The sequence below is a fragment of the Macrotis lagotis genome, chromosome 4 (assembly GCF_037893015.1).
Source record: "Macrotis lagotis isolate mMagLag1 chromosome 4, bilby.v1.9.chrom.fasta, whole genome shotgun sequence".
In the NCBI taxonomy this organism is placed as follows: Eukaryota; Metazoa; Chordata; class Mammalia; order Peramelemorphia; family Peramelidae; genus Macrotis; species Macrotis lagotis.
In genome coordinates, this window is record NC_133661.1 from 79,181,293 (window position 1) to 79,206,915 (window position 25,623).

The following is a 25,623-nucleotide window of genomic DNA, read 5'->3' on the forward strand; positions in this document are numbered from 1 at the left end:
TGCAATAGAGAATACCATCTGTATCCAGAGAAAGAATTATGGATTTTAACAAAAACCAAACATTATTACCGTCAAATTAGAAAAAAAGTCTTATTATTATGTAATTTTATTATCTCATACTTTATTTTTCTTCCTTAAGGATATGATTTCTCTGTCATCACATTCAACTGAGATCAATGTATATAACATGGAACCAATGTAAAGACTACAGAATGCCTTCTGTGGGGGGTTGGGGGAAGGAAGCAAGAATGGGGGAGAAATTGTAGAACTCAAAATAAATAAATTCTTAATCTTTCACAGCTGCTATTATTCAAACCCCATTTTCCACTGATTATTCCAATCCCCTTCAAACCAAAAGTCCAACCCCTCCAGAGTCCCACTCAAGTTTCATCTTACCTCTCCTCCTTTAAGGTTCATTTATTCAATCCATATTTATCACCCAGATGAAATTCTAGTAGCTATTATATACTAATCTTCAGGATATTCTCCTTCATTCCTCAATCAGCTTTGTTCCTGGCTTAAAAACTTTCTGTCCTTCCCAACTCCTGTACTCACACTAAGGGACTTCAAAAGGCATTATACTGACCTCCCAATTCCTCAATTTATTTTCCATGCTCTACTCTTCCATCCCACCTCTCAACTATTCAAAGACAGGTCATGTCAGGGTGTGCTGGAGCCAGCTAGATCAGCTCATGAAACACTCAAGGTAAGTTTTCATTTTAAGTGTTATACCTCAGAAATCGGCAAACCAGGGATTGATTTTATTGTTTCATTGATTGTCTAGTCAAAGGGAAAATCGTTAATTATGCAGATTAAACTTAAAACTACATCCAGCATTTTTTCTTCTTCAGAAAGCCTTTTATTAAACATTCACCAAAACACCTCTGGTCTTACCTTCCATCTTGCCACTACTCATGATCATCATCTGCTGTCACACCACCTCTCCCCTCTGTCTTGCATCCTCTAAAGCCATTTCTTCATCCTCACTGCAAGCTCCAAATCTTTCTACCCCTTAGTTCTTTAACAGATCATCATCCTGCACTGGCTATACTCTCTTTCTTTCCCCATCTTAACCCCTTGGTTAAATCAATTCAATTATATATATCGTGCTTTTGAGTAGCCTGATCATTCAATCCTAAATCCCAATTGTGGATTACTCCCACCATCCACTATCTTTACTTCTACCCATGTGCTACTGAATTAAGCTTAAAAAACAAAACAAAAAAATACACATGGATGACTGGGTCCCCTCCAGGTTTATGTTAATAATCTCAACTGGATTTTAACTTGGCAAGGCAATCCTTTAACACTTCCCCAATTGATTGACTCTGCATTTCATTGCAGCAGTTTATTCCAAGCTTTTTTTTAATCACTACTCAAACCTCTCAACTTCCCTTTCCCTCACCTCTGTTGAGAACTTTGCCTCATGTCTCACTGTAGAAACTGAGGCCATTAATAGCAAAGAGCACCTCTTTTCTGCTGTTTCTCATCTCATATAACTCAGATGCCTTATGCAACTTTCTTCCTCCAACCATTTCACATAAAGTGGTTCTTTTCCTTGCAAGAGCAAATCCCTCTACCTATACAAGAGATCCCATTTCATCCCATCTTTCATCAACAAGATGGCCCCTTTATCCCCACTCTTCACTAATCACCAATCTCTCGCTGTCTACTAGTTGCTTCCCTACTACCTACAAACATGCCAATGTCTCCTCCCTCCTGAAAATACTCATTTGGGGGGCGGCTAGGTGGTGCACTGGATAGAACATCAGCCCTGGAGTCAGGAGTACCTGAGTTAAAATACGGCCTCAGACACTTAATAATTACCTAGCTGTGTGGCCTTGGGCAAGCCACTTAACCCCATTGCCTTGCAAAAACCTAAAAAAAAAAACCAAATCTCTCATTTCATTCATCCATCCTTTATTTTTCTTCCCTTGCACAACTATATTCTTGGGAACGCTGCATATAAACACAGCCTTTATTTCCTTTCCTCTCCTTTCTTCTCTAACACTCTACAATCTGGTTTCAAATGTCATTGTTCTATTGAAATAGTTCTTTTCAAAGTTACCAATGGGGGTGGAGCCAAGATGGCAACAGGAGAAGATCCTCTCTTAGGTGCTCTCTCTTTATAATATTTCAAAACTTATAAAATAAGGACTCTAAATTTTCAAGAGACAGAACCCACAGAGAGATCCAGTGAGGCAATCCCAAGATAACCTGGAAAATAGCAGAAAGGCTCTACTCCAGGGGTTAGAAGGGCAGTCTGCCAGAGTGAAGGAACTTCAGCCTCCTGGAGGCAGCCCCCTGACCTACACCCCAGGGAGCACCGGGCACAACTTTGAAGATCCCTGGAACAGGACTCTGGGGCTCTGAGCACATTAAGACCCTGATCACTGGTCTAGCCCACCCCCTTCAGCCCCATGGCAGAGGGATGCACTTGTGGTCATTCACAGACCAGGAGGGAAGACAGAGCTGAGACCCTTGGGGGGGGGGGGGTGTCCCAATAATACTCAAAAGCTCAGAAGCATCCCAAAACCAGGCATAGGCTGGGGAAATGAGTAAACAGAGAAAAAAGGGGAACACCATTGAGAAATACATTGTCTATGATCCCAGGAAGTATCAAAATACTCAAACTGAAGATGAGGAAGTACAAGCTTCTGCATCTAAAGACTCCAAGAAATGCAAGTTGGGCTCAGGCTATGACAAAGCTCAAAAAAAAATTTTGAAAATCAAGGGAGATAGAAGAAAAATTGGGAAAAGGAATGAGATATAGGAAAAACATGGAAACCAAGTCAGCCAGCTTAGTCAAGTAGATCCAAAAGAAATAACATGTTAAAGAGAAGAATGCTTTAAAAAGTAGAATTGGCCAGATGGAAAAAAGAATTAAGAAAGCTCTCTTGAAGAAAACAAAGTTACCAAAAATTCTCAATCTTCATCCTTCTTGACCTCTCCATAATCCTCTGACACTATAGATCAGTGGTGTCAAAAAAATAAAAATAGATCCTTGCAGCTGCATAAAGTCCTAGAAATCTACAAGTTAACATTAATTATGTTGTATTGTCAGTCTCTTTTGTTAGATCTTTCTTCCAAGCAGCACCCAATAACAATAAGAGTTCCACAAGGATCTTCCCTAGGCTCTCTTCTCCTCTTCTTCAGTATTAATTTGTTTGGTAATCTCCAGGCTCCCATATATTTAATTATCTTCATGTCTCAGATTTATTAAATTAATCATAACCTCTCCTAACCTCCAGACTCTCAAGTCCAAATGCCTACTGGATATCTCTAACTGTATGTCCTATAAAAAATCTTAACGTCAACATCATCCTTGCTCCCTCTTCAAAACCTCCCTTCTTCCTAACTCTCCTATTACTAGTGAGGGCTCTATCTTCCTCCCAGGCACCCAGGAAAAAACCCTTGACTCCTTGCTCTCACTGTCCTGTCCTCTTCCTTCAGACCCAATCAGTTGTCAAGTCCCACTGATTAAACCTTCCCATCTAGCTTCTCTCTTCTGAACACCATCCCCACCCCTGGTCATGACCTCCTTATTTTGTGCCAAGACTACAGCAATATTCTGCTTATTGATCTCCCTAGTCCAATTTACTCTCCATTCATCTCCAAAGCCCAAGTCTAACCATGCCACACAGCACCTGCCCAGCCTCCCTCAATTCATGAAGTTCCAGGGCCTATTTCCTCCAAGACCAAATAGAAACTCCTGTGCTCAGCTTCCTTTAATCTCCTGATCCCATTCTCTCTTTCTAGTCTTATTCTTCCCTCCCCTTCACAGGATGTGCTCATGACACTAACCGCCTTTCGCTTCTTCCCAGGCAGTCACCCCTAACCTAGAATCTTCTTCCTCATCTGTCTCCTGACTTCCCTACCCTCGGAAGAAGCCTTTGCTAGCATTCTCCTGGAACAAAAGTGCCTTCCATCTAGGTTGTATATCTGATATCTTCACCATTAAGACTGCATGTGTATTGTGCACATGGGTGCATTTTGTGCATGTGTGTCTATATATCCACATCCATGTGTGCATGTGGATGTGTGAGCATGCAGGCTGGCTTTTCTTTGGATCACCACTGCTTAACTTGGTATCAGACATTGAGCAGGTGCTTGATAAAAGGTGCTTGTTGACTTGATCTTGACTAGTAATGGAGATGACTGATGAAAGAACACAAACATGTCACGCAAGATGAGAAGCTGTGAATGGGGTAAATCAGAACCCCTGAAAAGTACCATACTGATGAGATATTGGATCTATTGAAACAATTAATTAAAACACAAATATGCCATGAGCTGGGAGAACAAATTGTAATTTTCTGAATTTAGCTTACCCTGAAAAATATTGAGTATCACTAAGATATTGCTATACATCATGATAACCTAACTTTTGTTAAGATTTGTATTAGCACATATGAGTATTTTCTATGGATAATCCATAATGACAAAATCAAATAAAAACTGACTGATTGGAGAGCAGTGGGGTAAATTATTTACTGACGAAAAAAGACCATTTTGAGGCAAGCCAATACAGAATGCTGAATCACATGATCTTATTGAGTTTGAAAGAAAAGAATTTCAACAAAATGGTGGAGAGAATGACCCAAGTATCTTCTCTTCACTTTCTACCAATAAGAATGGCATGATAGAATATAACAAAAAGTTGCTCAAGTAAAAAAGAGAATGAGTTACCACAAAGTAATTTTATAAAGAAATAAACATCAGCCATTCCCCTCTCCCAGGCCCACACTTGGGGTTATCAGGCTCTGGACTCTCTCTTGATCTCACCAAAACAACATTCCTTAGTGAGTTGAGGTCTATTAACTGGAAAAGTCCCAGAAGCCAGGACAGAAGGAAAAATGGAAAACTATGGAAGGAGAAGCCCAGAAATATGGAGTTTGTTGCAATTTTATCTATAATTATAACAATACAAAAAAGATTCTAGATGGAATAAGACGTCACTGGAGATTACTGAGTAGAGGGGTGATGTAGTCAAGATTTGTGCTTTTGAACAATTTTGGCGAGAGGAAGAACTGGAATAGGGAGAAATCTGATCATCAAAGGTTTATGTTTCCCAGAAAAATTCAACAATTACAACTAAATCTTGAAATACCACACTTCAAAAAAAATCATTAAAAAGCAAAATAAAACATGACTAAAATCATGAAACTTTAGAACAACAGTTAACAATGGAGACAGGCGAGAGAAAAATCTTCCATGTGCCATAGAAAATCCATCAAAATAACCAAAAGACTTTTCTCCTTGCTTGTCAGAGGTATGATAGTTTGAAATTCAAGGAAGAACAACTGTATTCTGAGGTAACATATTCAGCAAAAATTGAATTTAGTTATCAATGAGAAAAAATATGGAGTTTCAGCAAAAGAGAGGAATTGATACTATTTCATCAACAGGTATCAACGTAAGCAAGACATTTGGCATGCAATCTTAAACAAAAGAAATATAGAAAGGTAAATAGGTAAATTGATAATGCAAAAGACTAGAGTGAAAACTATCTTCACGTCCATAGGGCTGAACAAGGATACTGTTTGTGGGCCTTTTTTTTCTTTTTTTTTTTAAACTATCGCATTTGGGACACAGAAATTAGAGACACTTGTTCACAAAAGAATATAAGGGATAAAATCTAAGAGTACCAAAAAAACAAGTATCAAGAGAAGAACTAAATTAAAATTTCTAAGATGAAAAAACCATGTTCTCTCATTAATAAATTAATATGGGGGAGTAAATTAATACAGTGAAAATTTCTCAGCCAGGGACAGAAAAAAAGAATACCATGGAATAGCTGGTCAAGTACCACCCACCTGGGTCAAAACTCAAGGAAAAAATTGCCTTTTTGCGTGTTTTTTTTTCCTATTTCCTTGTCTTAAGACCACCAGGAAAAAAAAATCAAAAAACCCAAAAAAGTAAATTCAAGAAAGACCGGGGGGGGGGGGGGGGGGGGGGGGGCCGGCATGGCAACTACTAGTTCAACTGCTGTTTGATAATAACTCTCCCCTCACAAAACACCACACCAGCCCTCCCCTTCATTAATAAGGGTGGGGTTCCCCCAACTTTAAGATTGTTTGAAAAAGAGAGAGAGTGCAGGCCAGCTAGGTGGCAGTGGATAAAGCACTGGCTCTGGAGTCAGGAGTACCTGAATTCAAATCTGATCTCAGACACTTAATGATTACCTAGCTGTGTGGCCTTGGGCAAGCCACTTAACCCCATTTGCCTTGCCAAAAAAACAAACCTAAAAAAAAAAGAAAAAGAGTGAAATGGGGCAGATTAGGCAGCATATACAAGACTCATAAACAAACAAGTTTTTAAAAACAAGAACTACTGTCAAAAGGACTTTCATGTTTTAAAAAGGAATGTTAAGAAGTTGTTTTTACACATAACTGGGAAAATACATTTTCAAAAAGAATTTTAAGAACACTAGAAAGTAATGTGAGTAAAATATAAGTTGACCTAAATTGGTATGTAGTTTATCTTCAGCAACCAATTTTTTTAGTATTTGATCTGTGAGCCTTCTGTTCACAAGCTGTAAAACAAGTTTTCCAAATGGCATAAAGAGCAGGGAGAAGGCAGATGGAATAAAATGAACAAAATTACTTGATATATTTAGTATACATCTACTATAACTTCTGCATAAATGTATCTTTTTTCTCAATGAAAACAGCATTTAAATTAAAGTGAACAAAAGCAACACAGAAAATTCACTAACACTGAATGAAGTGCAATAATATATATATGCAGAAGAGGTCAAAATTGAGTTCGTACATATCAAATTTCAGGGTGGGCATGATGTCCATTATCAAGATCAGTTGACACAGATTTATTACCATTGCATGTCAATATGCTCCTTGATGAATTTTGATGTGAAGTGTATATAATTCAAAGTTAAAAGTACATCTGTTATATTTCCATATCATTCAAATTGTTAAATACTATAATAAACTTGCTTCAAAAAATTCCAACTTTCAAAAATGACATTACTCAAGAACAAATATAATTAGAATTTTTCAACAATTATGTTGAAATTTCTCTTAAACTTTTTGTCACAATTTTTCAAAAGAAATAAATTCCCTTTGTGATGCATAAAGTAAAACTCGAAGAGAAAATCAAATGAAGAAACTAAAACTAGGATAAGTAAAGACAACAGAATAGGTTAAGTAAAAGAAATAAAGAAAATGCAAAATAAAAATTTCAAATGCAGAAATATAAATCCATGTTTCTGATTAATCTGAATTAATCATTCTGATTAGTAATAATATTAAAAAATATTAATAATAAAAAGGTCATTGTGTTTTCTTAGAATAAATGCTTTAACCTAGATACAGGATGATCTAAAATCTAAAAAAACTGAAGACACCTTCCCCAGTCTCAAAAATAGATAAGTAAAGAAATAGGGACGGAGAGAGAAAGAAGAGATGAAAAAAATCTTTGCAATAAGTTTATTTGATAAAGCTCTCGTTTCTGAGAGATATAAGGAATTGATTAAAATTATAATAATTATTCCAGATGAAAAACTGTCAAAGGATATGAATAGTTATTTCTCAAGAAATTCAATTTATATGCAATCATATGAAAAAATATTCCAAAATATCAAATAATTAGAGAAATGGAAATGAAAGCAACTTCAAAGTTCCATTTCACCTCGATACAATTAACAAAGGGCTATAAGAAAACAGGCACACAAATGGAATCATAAATCTGTATTACCATTCTATGTTCCAAAAGCTATTAAACGTTACATCTCCTCTGACCTAGCAACAACACTACCAGGCAAATAACTATAAGATCAAAGACAGAAGCAAAGCTCTGATATATACAAAAATATTTATAGTGGGGTTTTTTTTTATGGTGACAGTAAATGAAAACTTAAGGGAATTGGGATATAGTGGATTTTTTCTGAAGCACAATATAATGTAAATTAAATTCAATAAAGGCCCTTTAAAACATATTAAAGCACAGGCTTGTCCAAACGTTTTGCCCAAAGAGGTACAAAATGGCATTACAATGTATTTGGCTATGGATGATCAAAGAGCTCAGAAGGCTAGGTTAGGCACAAATAATTCATATGACCATTTAGGAGCAAGATATCTCTAAATCTGTGCATCTCATGCTTCTTTTGAGCTACCATAATTCTGCTTAGCTCAAAGAGCACAGAACCTTATTTAATGTGGGCACCATGCCAGACAATCCTATGCCAGAGCCTCCCATATCTCACAATTAATACCAAAGTTCTTCAGAAAAATCTCGAGGGTATCCCCCGTATATGGCTTCTTCTGGCCATCCCATGAGCCAGCTGCCTTTTGCAAGTCCTCTGTAAAATACTCTTTTAGGCAAGTATATATTTGGCAATCAAACAACAAAGCCAGTTCATCAGACTTGTGCTCTTTAAAGTAGAGTTGGTATGGTATATGTATGTCATGGAATACTATTGTTCTATTAGAAACCAGGAGGGATGGGATTTCAGGGAAGCCTGGAGGGATCTGCATGAACTGATGCTGAGTGAGATGAGCAGAACCAGAAAAACACTGTACACCCTAACAGCAACATGGGAGTGATGATCAACCTTGAAGGACTTGCTCACTCCATCAGTGCAACAATTGGGAGCATTTTGGCGCTGTCTGCAAAGGAGAGTGCCATCTGTATCCAGTTAAGGAGCTGTGGAGTTTGAACAAAGTTCAAGGACTATTCCCTTTAATTTAGAAAAAAAAGTTGTCTCATTGTCTGATCTTGCTACCTCTTAGAATTCTTGTCTCTTCTCTAACGGTATGATTTCTCTCTCATCATACCCAATTTAAATCAAGGTACAACATGGAAACAAAGTAAAGACTAACAGACTGCTTTCCGGGGGGGGGGAAGATTGGGGGGGAAATTGTAAAACTCAAATAATATCTTAAATTAGAGTTGGAATGCTCTCAAGGTCGGGGGAACCTATCTTGTCAAGTGATCTTCAGCTTCTTCCTAAGACAATTCAAATGTAAGTGGTTCAATTTTCTGGCATGGCACTGACAAGACTATCCAGGTTTTACAGGTATACAATAATGAGGTCAGCACATTGTCTATCTTCAGTTTGGAAGGCATCCTAAACACCTCTTCTCTACCATGCTTGAAAAGACTTTTCACGGAGTCTTTCAAATACTAAGCTAACTCTGGCAACACATGCATAAAAACTATCCATGTGTTGTTCATCTCTGGAAAGTACACACTGTATTCCTAGGGCAGCGAGGTAGCACAGTAGATAGAACACCAGTCCTGGAGTCAAGAGCATCTGAGTTCAAATCCAACCTCAGACACTTAATACTTAATTGTGTGACCTTGGGGAAGTCACTTAACCCTAATTCCTTGCAAAAACTTCTTTTTAAAAAGTATTTCAATGGAGGGCGGCTAGGTGGCACAGTGGCTAAAGCACCAGCCCTGGAGTCAGGAGTACCTGGGTTCAAATCTGGTCTCAGACACTTAATAATTACCTAGCTGTGTGGCCTTGGGCAAGCTACTTAACCCCATTTGCCTTGCAAAAACTTAAAAAAATATATATTTTAATGGAAAAGTTTGTGTAATCTAATGATTACAGATGCAAAGATTTTCATAAAAACACTAGTAAGGAAATCATAGCAGTATATCACAAAAGATCATACACTATAACAAGGTTGGATTTATACCAGGAAAGCAGGACTGGTTCAGTATAAGAAAAACTGTAAGCACAATTACATTAACAAAAATCACATGATTATTTCAATAGATGCAGAAAAACCTTTTGACAAAATTCAATACCTATTCTTATTTAAGAAAATAATTAAAAAGGACAGGAATAAACAAAGCTTTCCTTAAAATGATAGGTAACATCTATTTTAAACTAAGAGCAAGCATTATTTGAAATGGAGATAAGCTAGAAACTTTTCCAATAAAATCAGGGGTAAAACAAAGATGTCCATTGCACCACTCTTATTCAATATAACTCACAATGCTAGTTATAACAATTAAGAATTGAATTTTGAAGGAAGAAACAGAGACAAAAATAGGAAACAAACCTACCACTTTTTGCTAATGAGTTCATGGTTCACTTAGACAAGCTTAGAGAATCATCTGAATAATTAATTAAAACAATCAACAACTTAAAAAGTTGTAAACTATAAAATAAACACAAATCATCAGTATTTCTGTATATTACTAACAAAAACTCAACAGGAAGAAATTGGGAAAAATTCCATTTAAAATAACTAGAGAATTGATAAAATACTTAGGAGTCTACCTGCTAAGTAAGAACCACCCAAGAACTATGTGAACACAGCCACAAAATTCTTCACATAAAGACAGCACTGGAGCTATATTAATTGTTCATATATAAGTGAAGCCAATAATGATATAAATTACACTACCTAAATTAAATCAGTGCAATTACTCAATGCCATACAATACCAAAAAAATACTTTACAGAACTAGACTAAATATCAAAATTCATCTGGCTATCAAGGAAATCAATGAAAAAAAATTTGATAAGAGACCCTACCAGATCTCAAACAACTAAAAAGTCAGAATCATCAAAACAATTTAGAACTTGATAAGAAACAGAGGGGCATTCGATAAACTCCAGTAGTTCCCTATGGACTCCAGGATCAAATATAAACTGATGGGTTTGGCATTTGAAGTTGATCCCAATGAAGCTTTCCAGTCTAATTTGGCATTACTTCTTTTATTGAAGAATAAAGGACAGTATAGATAGATAAAACAGTCTGTAGATAAAAAGACATTCAAAAACAAGGAAGATATGGTTTCCAGTCCCACCCATGACACATTGGCTGACTCCAAGGCAAATCCTCAGATCCTCAGTGCTTGGAAAGCTACAGATCAAATGCATACTTCCAATGGGAAAGGGAATTTTCTCACCTGGAACTTCCCTATACCATTGAAATCATAGGTACAATTTTGATCCCTTTCTTCCCTTCTTTCACTATATGTATGGTCCAACCAAACTGGCCTCACAGTCATACCAAAGCAATTAAAATCTGAATAGAAAATTAAGGCAATCCATTAAGCAAAACTCCACCAAGAAAAAGGAATAAATTACTTTTAAAAATGGTTGAACTGAAATAAAAGAGAATTCATTTTAACTTATGGTGACTATATCTAGAGCAGCATGACTAACTTACATTTGTTGATTGTTAGGATCTATTGTTTGATTGTTGTATTGTGTATCTTCAAATAAAGAAAATACCTTTAAAAAGAAAAAAAAAACAGAGGGGCAATATACAAAATTAAATAAATGTACAGAGTAAACTAGAAACTAGGTATAAAACAACAGCTCATCTACCATATACAGTTCAAAATGGGCATATGATTTAGACATAGAGAGTGACATCATAAGCAAATGAATAGAACAAAGAAGAGCCACATCAGATCTATGAATAAAGGAAGAGTTCACAACCAAATGAGACAGATTCACCAAATGTCAAATGGATCATTTGATTATATAAAATTTAAAAGTTTTTGCACTAACAGAACCAATGCAATTAATATTAAAAGAAAAGCAGGAAACTGGGAAACACTCTTTGCAGCAAGTTTCTCTGGTTAAAGTTCTCATTTTTTAAATAGGGAACTGAATCAAATTTATAAGAAAAGCCATTCTTCAGTTGATAGTAAAAATATTATAAAAACCAAAATAAGACTTCTAATGTAGTTGAGATCAAGCTTAGAATTTCCAAAAAGAGATGGTACAAAGAACTGCACAGAATGAGAAAACTCATAATCTAGATTGCATGCAGTACCAAGAAGACCCCCAATGAATGAGAATACAAATCCACACACACCAATGACTATTGTATTGTTTATACTTTATATATAATTATGAATAACAAGACAGATTCCCTACTCAATGCCAGTATAGTATATTGGAGAAACAAAAATCATTTTACAACATTCCCTACAACCACAATTACTTTTCTGGGGCAGAATCATTACAATGCTTCTCTTAAAGTGCATAGTGGATAAAGCACTGGCCTTGGAGTCAGGAGTACCTGGGTTCAAATCCAGTCTCAGACACTTAATAATTACCTAGCTGTGTGGCCTTGGGCAAGCCACTTAACCCCATTTGCCTTGCCAAAAAAACCTAAAAAAACAAAACAATAAAAAATAAAGTGCTACAACTAGACTAACTACAGATTTACAATTGTGGAAACAGCAGAGTTTGTTACAAAATATTCTTTATTTCAAATACCTTTGATTATTCCCTGCATTTTACTTGACATTCAGACTACAGTAGTACCCTAGACAAATGTCTCCTGGGTATAAGCTACATTCTAATGATTTTTAAGACCCTTTCCTAGTTCTCAACTGATACATTCAAAACCATACTATTACCAGGATCAGCTAAATCTACCCATTTTACAACCTTTTTAGGTTTTCCTAGACTTATCTGTCAGTACATATTCCTTCACCAAAATGATTACAAAGTAACTTATTTTAAGGCTTTTGTTGGGAAACTAACTTCATAATTTTGCTTATTATTAGTTTACCTGTGTTTATGTTTACATTTCCTTGAACAAACAGAAGTTGTATGAAAGGAAGTTCTTTGAGAAGTTCAGTAGAGAAAATAGTTCAATAGGAAAAATGGGTCAGTAGTTGAAAGACCAACAGAGTTAGGTACTGATTTGTCAGAAAAAGAGAGAGAATTATCTATGTCTTAAGTAGAAGTGAAGGAATCAATGAAGGAGTGATAGTGATCTAATTAAGAACAAGATCCCTACAGAATAGTTAAATAGTATGATAGGAGCCAAGGAACAGTTGGTGGAATTGCTTAAGAGAAAAGGAAACATAAACCTCCATCTCAGACTGGAAGGACCAAAACCAGACTTAGATATCTCAAGTGACAGACAAGAGTAAATGCAGAAATTTATGACATAGGATAATAGAAAAATCATTGGATTTGGAAATAGCTGCATTTGAGTCCTATTGCAATCACTTGCCTTTTCTTAGTCTGTTTCCTAATCTATAACATGAGGATACGATTACACATGCTACACATATTACACATACCTACAACCACAGGACTGAGGTAAGAAATAAAGCATGCAAACACAATGCAAATCACTATGTAAATGTAATTTATTATTAAGTAAAAAATAAGGTCATCTTTAAGTGTAGGTAAAGTGGATAAAAGAAGTGGCACTGATCTACTACTGGAGTCAAAAGGACCTTAGTTCATATTCTACCCTCAGACACTTAATAATCCTAGCTGTGTGACCTTGGGCAAGTCACTTAACCCCACTGCCTTGCAAAAACCAAAAAACAAAACAAAACAAAAGAATCAGGTAGTGGTAAGAGAGAAACTAAAGCAAACAAACCATGAAGTGTATGGTGCATAGAGGTTGAGTAAGGGGGAACAAATGGAAGAAATTATTCAATGAGTTAGAGATTCTAATATGGGCAAAGAATAGATTTAACAGGAGCAATAGAGTAAGAGAAAACACCAATAAAGAGGTGGTGGTCAAAAAGAGAAAGCAGAGAAATTTGAAACCTCAAAAATTTTAGGTTGAGTTTTATAAAACTTTGCTAAAATTTTTGAGACTACTTAATGAGTGAAAAGAAATGAGTCAGAAACAGAAAATTCGTATAGGTAAAGTACTCAAGAGTGAAAGCTTCTTAGAGAAGTATCAAAAATTTTGGTCTGTGTAGAGGTATTTTTTTAAACAGAATCACTTGAATCCCATTTAAATGAGATCCAGAGAAATTAATTTTATTTTAAGGTCATACTTCCAGTTAGATGGCAATCCAAGATTGGGATATTAACTTTCAGTTCAATACTCTAGGAGAAACATTGACCATGACTGCATTTCTTGTGTAAACTTATTAAAAAAAAAATCCAACTACATTTCTCATGAGATATATACTAGTTCCCAAAAGTAGTTATTTATGCTAGTTAAAAAGTGGCATCACATAGCAATGGAAAGGAGCGAGGGAGAGAAATGGAAGACAAAATGCTTCTGAAAAAAAAAGCCTCTGCTTATGGTTCTCAAATCTATTTATCTAACCCTAATCTCTCCCAAGACATTTTAACTCAACATGTCCAAAACTGAACTCCTTTATCTTTCCCCAAGGTGATTCTTTTTCTTCTCAATCTTCTCATACCCCATGTCCAATCAGTTATCTTTGCATTATCTCTTGATTATGTCCTCCTGATTACATGACCTCTCCTTGCTCCAGTCCATTCTCCACTCATCCGTCAGAGAGCTTTCCTAAAAAAGCATGTCATCCTCCTAATCAATAAAATCTAGATCAAATATAAAATCTTCTGTTTTACATGCAAAGTTCTCTGCAACTCCTTCCTTTCTAGTCTTCTACCTTACTTTCCCTAAGCCCCACATAGTCATCTATGTTATAGGGGCCTCTCTGATGTTCCTTGAATAAGATACTCCACTTTCCAACTCATTTGGAAGCATTTTTGTTGCTCATGGAAAACTATCCCTCCTCACCTGTGTCTTCAGCTTCCCTTCCAGCTTCCTCAGAGTCTAAGCTAAAATCCCAGGTTCTCCAGGAAGCCTCACCCAATCCCTCTCATTTCTAATGTCTTCCTTCTGTTGACTGGTCTTGGAATCAGGAGGATGGGAGTTCAAATCCAAACTCTGATACTTACTAGCTGTGTGACCTTGGGCAAGTTACTTAACCCTGATTGCCTCTCACCCAGGGCCATCTCCTATTGTCCTGAATCATATTTGGTCACTGGAACCAGAGGGCTCTGGAGGTGAGGCTGGTGACTTAGCACAGCACCCCCCCCCCCCGCACTCAAATCCAATTCATGTGCTTGTCATGGCATCACCTCCCTGATGTCATGGTCTTCTTCAAAAATGAAGGATATTGTTATTATTGTTATTCTTTCCAATTTGTCCTGTATTTAGCTGGTTTGTACATAGATGTTTGGATGGTGTCGCCCCTATGAGATTGTGAGATCTTCCTTCCTTCCAGGGTAGGGATCCTTTTTGTCTTTCTTTGTATCCCCCCAAATCTTAGCATGGGACATTGAAGGGTACTTAAATGTTTAAGTACTGACAAACTTTTTGAATTAAAAAGTTTCTACTTAGCTCAGGCCTTTACATAGGGAATGTTTAAATGTCCTTAATAACCATTAAAGATCCATTTTTCCCCCCCATGGGGAACCAAAAAGTTACTTTTCAGGGAAAATTGTTTCTTGACTGTAAGTTTTTTCTTTCTGAAATATTGTATTCCAATATTTTCTGTCCTTTAGTAAGTAGCAGCTGTCAATCCTTATGTGATCCTGATTCCTTAGTACTTTCTGTTTACAGAATTTTTTATTTGACTTGGAAGCTCTGGATTTTAACTATAACATTCCTACAAATTTTTACTTTGGGTTTCTTTCAGGAAGAAAATTATAAAATTTTCATTTTGCCCTCTGGTTTTCATTTGAGATTTCTCAAAATACTGCTTTTATTCTAATCATTATTTTCAATGTATTGGATATTATGATTCTGAATTTGTTTCTCCTTGACTGTTTACCAGGTCAAGTTGTCTTTGATAATACATACATTTTCTTGGGAATTTTTTTTTCAATTTAAAAATTATTCCCTCATCTCATGCAATTATTGAATTATTTGGTTCATTTTGATTTTTCAGGGAGACTACTGCTTAGATAATATTTTCACTCTCTATTCTAAGTTACCAATTCAAAGCTTTCACTTCATTTTATCATCTTGTTTCATTTCTTCCAAGAATTCTTGTATTTCTTGTGGTAATGCCTCCCCCCCCTTGCCTACTGTTGTTAGGAAACTACTTTCTTCTGTGTAGTTTTCCTCTTGGGTGACTCATTATTTCATAGACTTCAATGTCTTTCATTTTTCTCCTCTCTTTGGTCTCAGGTTCTGATTTTGGATTTACGTCAGCTGCAGTCTTAACCTTTGCCTTTGTAACAATTCTGAATAGGTTAGTTGGACCTTGTTCGGTCTTGACCTCATTTTTACTGACTCTTGCTACTGGCTTCCATACTTTGTGTGGCTCAACTTGAAGAATCTTAGAAAGCTCCTAGTTCCACCACCCAAGAACTTATAGCCAAGCTAGGAGATATAGAAACTGTAAGGTTCAACCAAACAGAAATCTTGATGGAAAACTTACTAATCATTAGAGTATAGAAATATCTTCTAACTTGTGTATTAAAATACATGAAGATGGATGCTCATGTAGCAAGAATTTAGGAGCCTCCTAGACAGTTAGTTGTTTCATCCTTCAACCTGCCCTGACTCTTCTCTCACTTTTATTCTCCTGACTGCTAGAATGAGAGCCAAAGATGTATCTGAATATCTTTTCTCATTAATAAAACTGCAATCTTTTAAATTAATTTGCTAGAACCCCCCTGAAAATTTAATGAGAGCAAACTCCTTTTTCAAAAATATTTGAGACAGTAATAGTAATTATCTTAAATCTCAATAGAAACTGTTATTTTTCCTTTATAGTAAAAATCTCAATTTCCCATATGAAGGAAGAAAGGGTTTTCTTACCTGAAAATTACCTATATCACTGAAGTCATAGGTCCAATCTCTTTATCTCCATTCTACACAAATGAAATCTATAATAAACATAAAAACAGATACTATTTACAGTATTTCAGCCATGAAGAGCCCATGAGAAAACTATCTCAATATAACAGTAAATGATTATTTCTGAAACACATTTATACCTTTCGGGTCATTAAAGATATGATCAAAGAATCTTAAAAATCACCTTCATTTTTTTTCACATCAAAGCTAACTCCAGGCTCTCAGGATATAAGCTATTATCAGTTCTTTTTCTTTGTCCTATTCCTGTTAGTAATCACAGGGAAGATCACTTCAGCTTCTCTTAAAGTTTTAAATAGTTCCAATCAAATTTATTTTATAAATCACCATGAACAAAAAGTCAGACACTCTCTTCCTAACTTCATATGGTGAAACATGCCATCCTGAGAAATTTTTTCAAATGCCACTTCAAAACTGTTAGATAAACTGCTTTTTTTCAACATTCTATTTGGCTCTAAAGATCCACTAACAGTATCTATAATTTCTCTGAATGAAATATTGGACTTGTTTTAGCACATTACTTGTTTACTAATAAGTTACTTGCTTAGTCTTTACTATATATTTAAAGAGTACACGAGTGCTCAAATATTTATGAATAATTGTTTTTGTTTAAATGTCCAGACAATCTGAAACTATAGATTAAGATCCTTCTGTAATAAATTTCACAAGTTAAGAAAAAGTTTCATTGCAAAATAATTCAGTTAAAAAGTTAATATATGTGGGGCAGCTAGGTGACACAGTGGATAGAGCACTGGGCCTGGAGACAGGAGGACCCCGGTTCAAATTCAGCCTCAGACACTTAATAATTACCTAGCTGTGTGGCCTTGGGCAAGCCACTTAACCCCATTTGCCTTGCAAAAATAAAACAATCAACTGAACAAGTATAAGAGAGAGAATGTGACTTGGAACACAAGAATGTCTGTGAAAAACAGTGAAAAACATCCAGGAATTTCAGTGAACTTCAAACCTAAATGTGAGTCAATAGTGTGGCACTTAAGTCAAAAGACTAATACGCAATCCCAAGCTTCATTAAAAGATTTATAATCTACACAAATAGGAAAGTAATTGTTTTTTGTCCTCTACCCTCATCAGATTTTTTGAATGCTGGCATTAAGGTCTGAATATCCAAAGTGGTCCAGATGGTGAGAGGACTATAAATCATTTTATACAAGAACAAGTTAAAGGAACTCAGGTGTTTAACTGAAAGAATCACTTGAGGGCAAAAGGGGAAGAACATGATAACTGTCTTCAAGAATTTAAAGAGGTATACAGAAATTAGATTTGTACTGCAGGCCCCTCAGAGGGCACACCTACTAAAAACAAGTGCTACAAGTTGTGGAGATGTATATTAATAAGGTAAAATATAATGAAAAATCTGGCAACCAGAGCTGTAGAAAAGCAGACTGGACTGCCTTACTCAGTAATAATGAATTACCTCGAAATGGAAATCAAATGGAATCGAGATGACTCCTTTCTCAGTAATGTTACAGAAGAACTTCTCATCAGGTACTACCTGGACTAGACAACTTCTGAGATTCTGTGTCTCTGGGATCATATTCCTTGGTTGTATTGAGAACACACTTGTTCAAAGAACACACCTGTTCAAAACCAGTCAAGTGCAAGTCTCCTATCCTGCACAAAAAGATGTGCTATTTGTGGCCTATTGCAGGGTCCTTTAGCCCCTCTGCTCACTTTGGCAGTCTAGTGAAGCTTAGGGATTCCTTCCCAGAATGTCATAATGCTCCAATTTAGATGACATTGTACTATCCAAGCATTTCTTAAGCATCCAATAGGTGTCCGGGATTGGGTTGCCAGGTGTCAGAAAAACAAAAGCAAAAAATAAAACAATTTCTAAATGTGAGGCGCTTGTACTCTAAAAGGCAGGCAGCAAGGATGCAGAACTACAACTGAATGCAAAGCAGCTAAGAGCTTAACTTCTGGTTAACAGGGGTTCTGGTAGTTGGAGGAAAGAAAACCAGAGAAAGTGGGGAGAGCTATGCAGGAGGTGGTCCTGAGCTGGCTGCAGGCCCAGGAGCTGCTCCAAGCCTTTGGTGGAGCATTAGTCAGACTGTGAGGCAGCACTTTGGTAACACTCTGGAGGGAGTCCAAGGCAGAAAAACCTGGAAGTAGAGGGCAGAAGTAGATAGAGTAGGTGGCGCAGTGGATAAAGCACTGGCCCTGGAGTCAGGAGTACCTGGGTTCAAATCTGGTCTCAGACACTTAATAATTATCTAGCTGTGTGGCCTTGGGCAAGCCCAATAAATAAATAAATAAATATTTTCAGATGATCAAGAAAACTATTATCACCTAACTATATCAATAAAATCGACAACCTAAATAAAACTGACAATCTAAATAAAATTGATGAATATTTACAAAAATATAAATTGCCCAGATTAACAGAATAGAAAATAAGAATACTTAACCCAATCTTAGAAACAGAAATTGAACAAGTCAAAGATGAATTCCCTAAAAGAAACAAAAACAAAAAACCAATCCAGGACCAGATGGATTTACAAATGAATTCTACCAAACATTTAAAAAACAATTAATTCCAATAATACATAAACCATTTAAAAAATTAGGTAAAAAGGAACGCTACCAAATTTCTTCTCTGAGACAACTATGGTCCTGATAACTAAATGAGGAGAGTGAAAACAAAAAAAGAAAATTATATATCAATTTGCCTAATGAATATTGATGAAAAAATTTTACATAAAATAGTAGATTATTGCAGTAATATGTCAGAAAGGTCACATATAACAACCAGACTGGATTTATACCAGGAATGCAAGGCTGGTTCAATTTTAGGAAAACTCTAAGCAAAATTAATCACATTAACAACAAAAAAAATCATTAGTATTACAACAGATATAGAAAAAGGTTTTGACAAAATACAACACCTATTCCTGTTTAAAAAAATAAACATTAGAAAGCACAAGTATAAATGAAACTTTCTTTAAAATGGGAAAGTTTCTATCTTAAGCCAAGAGCAAGCATTATCTGTTAATGGGGAGAAGCTAGAAAGCTCTCCAGGGATGAAGCAAGGTCCATTACCACATTTTACTATTTAATGATGTATTAGAAATCATAGCCAAAACAAAATATTAAAGGAATAAACTTAGAAACAAAACTATGAGAAAAAATGATTAACAACCAAGATTCAGATTTCCCCCTTTTTCTTTTTATCCTCATTTCAAGACCTCAGTTTGTGAAGATTGAGTTAACTTTCTCCTCTTATCCAAGACTCAGGTGGGCAATCATTGGGCTCTACTCAGGTTTGGGTGGAGATAAATACTTTGAATACCCGGGAGCAGTTGTTGATCCTTTGCCATGATATGAAAGTGAATTGGATTTAAGTGAGAAGTCATCTGGATCCAGTAGCAAGATATAGATGAAGAGGTCTAGAGATGGCTCCAATACAGTGGAGACTTAAGCCTTCAGTGATTAAGGCTAGGTAAGACAGTGATGAGGCAAAAAGAGCCAAGAATAACAACTTTTACCTCTAGTCCCCCAAAGCCCCCCACCCACCCCAAATAACTATCTAGGAGAAAACCCTCAGGTTTTCTGTCCAAAACAGAAACAACTGTTACTTACATTCACTTTGAACCAATTGGAGCCTAAACAATGACTAAGTGAGGCTGGCTGGGTCTGGGACCTAATGTTGGCCAATCAATGAGAGCCAGAGTGATTAGAGTTTAAGGCATGGACCTTAAGAAATCTATCCTGGATATCCATAAGGACATCCAAGATATCTTATGAGTTTCAGTGACCAAAATTTACATTTCTTTGGGCAGAACAGGTAAGGATAAGATACTTAAGGTGGACACCAGGAAGGGAAGAGAAAGGAGGGAAGGGGGAAAAGAAAAAAGGGAGGGAAGAAAGGGAAGGAGTAAGGAATGAAAGAAAGAAAGGAGGGAGGAAGGAGCTGTGTTGTCCAACTGGCCAGTTCCAATTGGGAGCCAGTGGGGCAGCTCCAATTGCTACTCACAGAGATGGTTATTTGTCCTTAGTTCTCTAAGAGGATCATGACATCAAGGAGGTGATACCATGACAGACATGCCCGTGAATTGGATTTAAGTGAGGGAGGGTTGGTCTAATTTATAAGGAAATGACATAATCAAAGTTCTATTCCTCCATGATAATATTCATTGTCTCATTAATTGTTAATCAATCAATTACCATAGGGGGGGCACAGCATTTCCAATGGGCATATTATCTGTTGCCACGATTGTCTTTGGTCCAAGAGTTCTGGCAAATGACGATCCTTTTATTAAAATGCTAGCATTATTAACAAAATGATTAAATTAAAATACCCAAAAATGAATCACCATACAGATATGATTTATTTAAAGAGTCCTAGAATCAACTAGTCTAAGCAACTAACAACATCAGTAAAGTTGAAAGTTATAAAATAAGCCCATACAAATCATCAGCATTTCAGTATATTATCAAAAAACTCAACAGGAAGGGATAGAGAAATTTAATTTACAATAACTACAGAATACATAAAAGAATTGCAAATTTATCTGCCAGAAAAAAAACATAGGAACTATATGAACATAACTACAAATTCAAATGCTTTCAAAAGGAATAGATGTTGGATCTTTTCAAAAGCTTTTCTAAAATAATATAATTGTGTTTTGCAATGTCTATTATTACTATGGTCAATTTTTTTTTAGTTTTCTTACTACTGAATTTCGGGTATAAATCTGGATTGGACAGTGTGGTTTCACTAAAATATTTACATGAATGTTCATTAGAGATAGTGTTCTATAATTTCTTGACTCTCTGATTTAGGCTTCAAGACCACATTTTCATCATAGAAGGAATTTGGTAGGATCTATTCTGTTTTTCCCCCAAACAATTTGTGTAGTATTAGAATCATTTTTTAAATATTTGGCAGAACTCACTTGTAAATCCTTATGTTCCTGGGTGTTTTTCCTTGGGACTTCATTTATGGCTAGTTCAATTTTTGTTGTTGTAAAATATTAGATTGTCAGTTTTACTGATATGCTGCTGAATAAAAAAGCTTCTAATAATTTCTTTAATTTCTTTTTCATTGGTTCTGAATTATCCTTTTTTAATTTTTTATACTTGTTCTTTAGGTTGTTTTTTTTTTTTAATAAATCAAGCTAGTGTTAAAGTATGGAATTTTGTCAAAACTATATTCCTGGTTAAAAGGTTGATTTTCTTAGCTTTAGAGTTCTTTAGACTTTGAAAAGAATACTTGTCCTACCCTCCAACTACTTTAATCCAGAAAAGAATGTCTCCTCCTTAGACAAGATAGCATTGTATAAGGATGATACTCTTTGACAAGACTTTGTATAACTTAAAAGAATGGCCTCCAGGAAAGTTTAATGTTTTGTCTATTCTGGTTTATACATATCTTAAGTTTCCCTCCAACCCACTCCCTCAGCTAGGAATGGTTATTTTGGATAAACCTATAGGTTTACAGTAAATCCTAGGGAATAAAAAAGCTTCATGTCTAACCTACAATCTATGTCATTTTATTTTAACCATAGAATTTTTTTTAAGGTTGACAGTAGGCTAATGGTTTATCTATTTTATTGAAGAATTTTTAAAAATACATATAAATAAAATTCTGCCTGTTATATTTTTAAAAATCATAAATACAATCAATTAGAAACAGAAAACAAAGAGAGAAGGTATTCATCACTTCCTACAAGAAACCTCAAAAGGAAAAGTCTCAAGAATTACATAGCTGAAATCTGGAGCTACCACATCCAAGGCAAAAATATTCTTAAGCATCTAAAAGGAAACAGTTCAGTACCAAAGAACCACAGAAAGACTCACAAAAAAACCTCATAGCTTCTTTAAACAAGAGATCTTGAAATGCAATATTCCAAAAGGCAAATAGGTTTACACAATAAAGAATAACTTACCCTTCAAAGCTGAGAATAAGCCTCTTGGAGGTAAATGGACATTTAATGAAATACAAGACTTTCAAGTATTTCTCATAAAAAGACCAGATTCAAGTCAGAACTTTATAAAACAAATACATGAGTCCAGAAAAATATAAAAGGGTAAATGTATTTGACAACTAGAAGAGACTGTATGATAATACAATGTTAAATAATTCCTTCTCTGATGGAGTAGAAGAAACAAGTGCCTCTTCAAAACAAAAAGTATTAAGGAAATTCATAAGAAAAACTCAGGACCTTGTGGTAGATTGGTTCTGTTGTGAGAATTTGAGGGAGAAGGTGGAAGGATAAAAGAAATAATATTAGAATAGAAAAGAAGAAAGGGGTGGAATTTATTGAAAGAAAAGAGAATAAAAGGGGAAGGTTAGCAAGAGTGATGGCCTCCTCTAAACTCTTCCCAAAAAAAAGAGAAAAGGAAAAAAACGCTCAAAAGTAACCACAAACAAGCATATTTTTGAAAACGATGGGAGCAGAGGAAGTTAGATGGAGCAGTGGATAGAGCACTGGAATCAAGAGTCCCTGAGGTTCAAATCCAGTCTCAGACACTTAATAATTGCCTAGCTGTGTGACCTTGGGCAAGTCACTTAACCCCATTGCCTTAAATAAAGAAAAAAAAGAAAATGATGGGAGTACTTTTTTTTTTTAGGTTTTGGCTAGGCAATGGATTAAGTGGCTTGCCCAAGGCTACACAGCTAGGTAATTATTAAGTGTCTGAGACCGGATTTGAACCCAGGTACTCCTGACTCCAGGGCCGGTGCTTTACCCACTACGCCACCTAGCCGCCCCAGGATGGGAGAACTTTTTATAAAATTAAGTAGTATGAACCAGAGCATCACAATTTCATAAAGCAACCTCTGTGTTGTTATTTTTGCCTAGAAGAAAAAAATAAAAATTAAGACAATTTTTTCTAGGAGAGTGACTGAGAAAGGAAGAAGATAAATAGGACAGTGGCTTGAGCAGAAAGTAAGGTCAAACAAAGGATAAGATTTTAAGGAGGGAGAGGAACTGAAAATAAGAAAGGGAGGGATGACTGAAGTTATTCAGAAGGGAGAGGATCTACACAAATGTGGCTATATGTAAATACACACATATACATATATTCTGGGTTCCTTAAAATCCCAATTCAAATACCATCTTTTATAAAATTCTTTCTCAATCCCTCAATTCTAGTGTTTTCCCATGCCATTCACATCCAGAGAAAAGAACTATATAGTCTGAAAGGAGATCGAAGCATATTATTTAAAGGGTTTCAAATATTTTTGTTTTTCATGTTTTTTCCCTTTTGTTCTGATTCCTCTTTCACATATGACTAATACGTAAAAATATGTTTGACATGACTGTTCACGTATTATCTATATCAGATTGCTTGCCTTTTGGGGAGGGGGAGGGAAGTGAAGGAAGGAGAAAAATCAGGATATCAAAATATTACAAAAAATAAATGTTGAAAACTATCTTTATATATAGTTGGAAAAAAATATATACTATTAAGTCGGGGTGGCTAGGTGGAGCAGTGGATAAATCACCGGCCCTGGAGTCAGGAGTACCTGGGTTCAAATCCGGTCTCAGACACTTAATAATTACCTAGCTGTGTGGCCTTTGGCAAACCACTTAACCCCACTGCCTTGCAAAAATCTAAAAAAAAAAAAAAAAAAAACAAAAAAAAAAACTATTAAGTGGAAAAAAATAAATTTTTAAAAATTCTAGTATGGGCAGCTAGGTGAGTGCCGGTCCTGGAGTCAGAATGACCCAAGTTCAAATCTAGCCTCAGACACTTGATACTTACTTGCCATGTGACCTTGGGCACTTTAGCCCATTACCTAGCAAAAACTAAAAGGAAAAAAAAAAGAAGAAAAATTCCAGTGTTTTCCCTCTGCTAAATAATTTCTATTGATCCTAACTAGTTTATCTGTGGTCTCCCTTCTGTTAGACTGTGAACTCCTGGAGTGCTAGGGTTGTCTTTTACCTTCTTTGGTATCCCCAGCACGTAAACAGTGCTGGACACACTGGGCAATGTGTCTGGACTGAAGCACCTTCTGATTGCTGTCTGTGGATTTAGGCAAGTATTTTAAATTTCATATTTTCATCCAGCCCATCCCACTTCTTGGGGATAATGAGTTCTGTAAGTTTATTATCAACTACTTCCTTTTTTTGTCTTAAACTTACCTTCCAAGTTTCAAGTTTTCTCTAATTTTCAAATGGCTCACCTCACCTGTACAATTTCTGATTTTATAGATTTCAATCCTCTCTTCTCTCAACTTTTTTGACCCAGAATTTTTTGAATCTCTCTTCATACAATGGTAAATAGTACCATCTCCTGAGTCATTTCAGTCACCCTGCTTTGGACCTTTTCCAGTTCTATTAATCCCTTCTTGAATTACAATGATGAGAATCAAACATGATATTCTAGATGTGGATGGAGCATGATTTTGTTTGGGAAGAAGAGTTTCTATTTGTTTCTAATACCCTAAACTTTGTTGGCCACAATAGAATATTACAAGCCCCAAGTTCTGAAATGATCTATACCAAAGGTGTCAAATTTGCAGCTGTTATCTTGAGAGTACCCAAACCAGAATAAAATGCGATTGAGAAATGTTGAACAAAATAAACCCAGATGACATCAAATTGTGGTACTGTAAGTCAAAATGTTGTCCACAGCAATATGTTTCTATGAGTTTGACACTACTAGTCTGTACAACACTACAATAACTCCCAAGTCCTTCTGCTGAGTCCCAATAGCTCAGAGCCCATATATTTATAGAATGTTACCGTATTTTCCCCTGAAAACATAAATTTGAACTTGCTCACAATAAAATTCACAATCATTTTTCTATTCATAACATAATCTTTTTTTTTTTTTTTTAGGTTTTTCAAGGCAATGGGGTTAAGTGGCTTGCCCAAGACCACACAGCTAGGTAATTATTAAGTGTCTGAGCCTGGATTTGAACCCAGGTACTCCCGACTCCAAGGCCCTTACTCTAGTCACTGTGCCACCTAGCCGCCCCCTTAACATAATCTGGAAAGACTTCCCACTACAGTTTTAGTTCCTTGCTATTGGAAATTCTTGCCATCGGGAATTTCATCCTCCATAGATAACTATTGTATGATTTTTCTCTTCT

The 25,623-nt window shown here is 35.8% G+C and overlaps 1 protein-coding gene across 4 annotated transcripts in view; it reads right to left on the minus strand.

Annotated features, from left to right (window-relative positions):
* The window catches only part of ZNF518A (zinc finger protein 518A), a 37,033-nt gene that overhangs the window by 8,661 nt on the left and 2,749 nt on the right, over window positions 1-25,623 (minus strand). For 2 of the 4 annotated variants that reach the window (XM_074233249.1, XM_074233251.1), the window contains exon 3: window positions 16,506-16,573. The exons of 1 other annotated variant lie outside the window; for it this stretch is intronic. The gene's annotated coding sequence lies outside the window, so the exon portion shown is untranslated. Of the gene's footprint in view, window positions 1-11,153; window positions 11,219-16,505; window positions 16,574-25,623 lie in introns of all 4 variants that reach the window. One more of the 4 variants, XM_074233252.1, reaches the window with a different exon arrangement.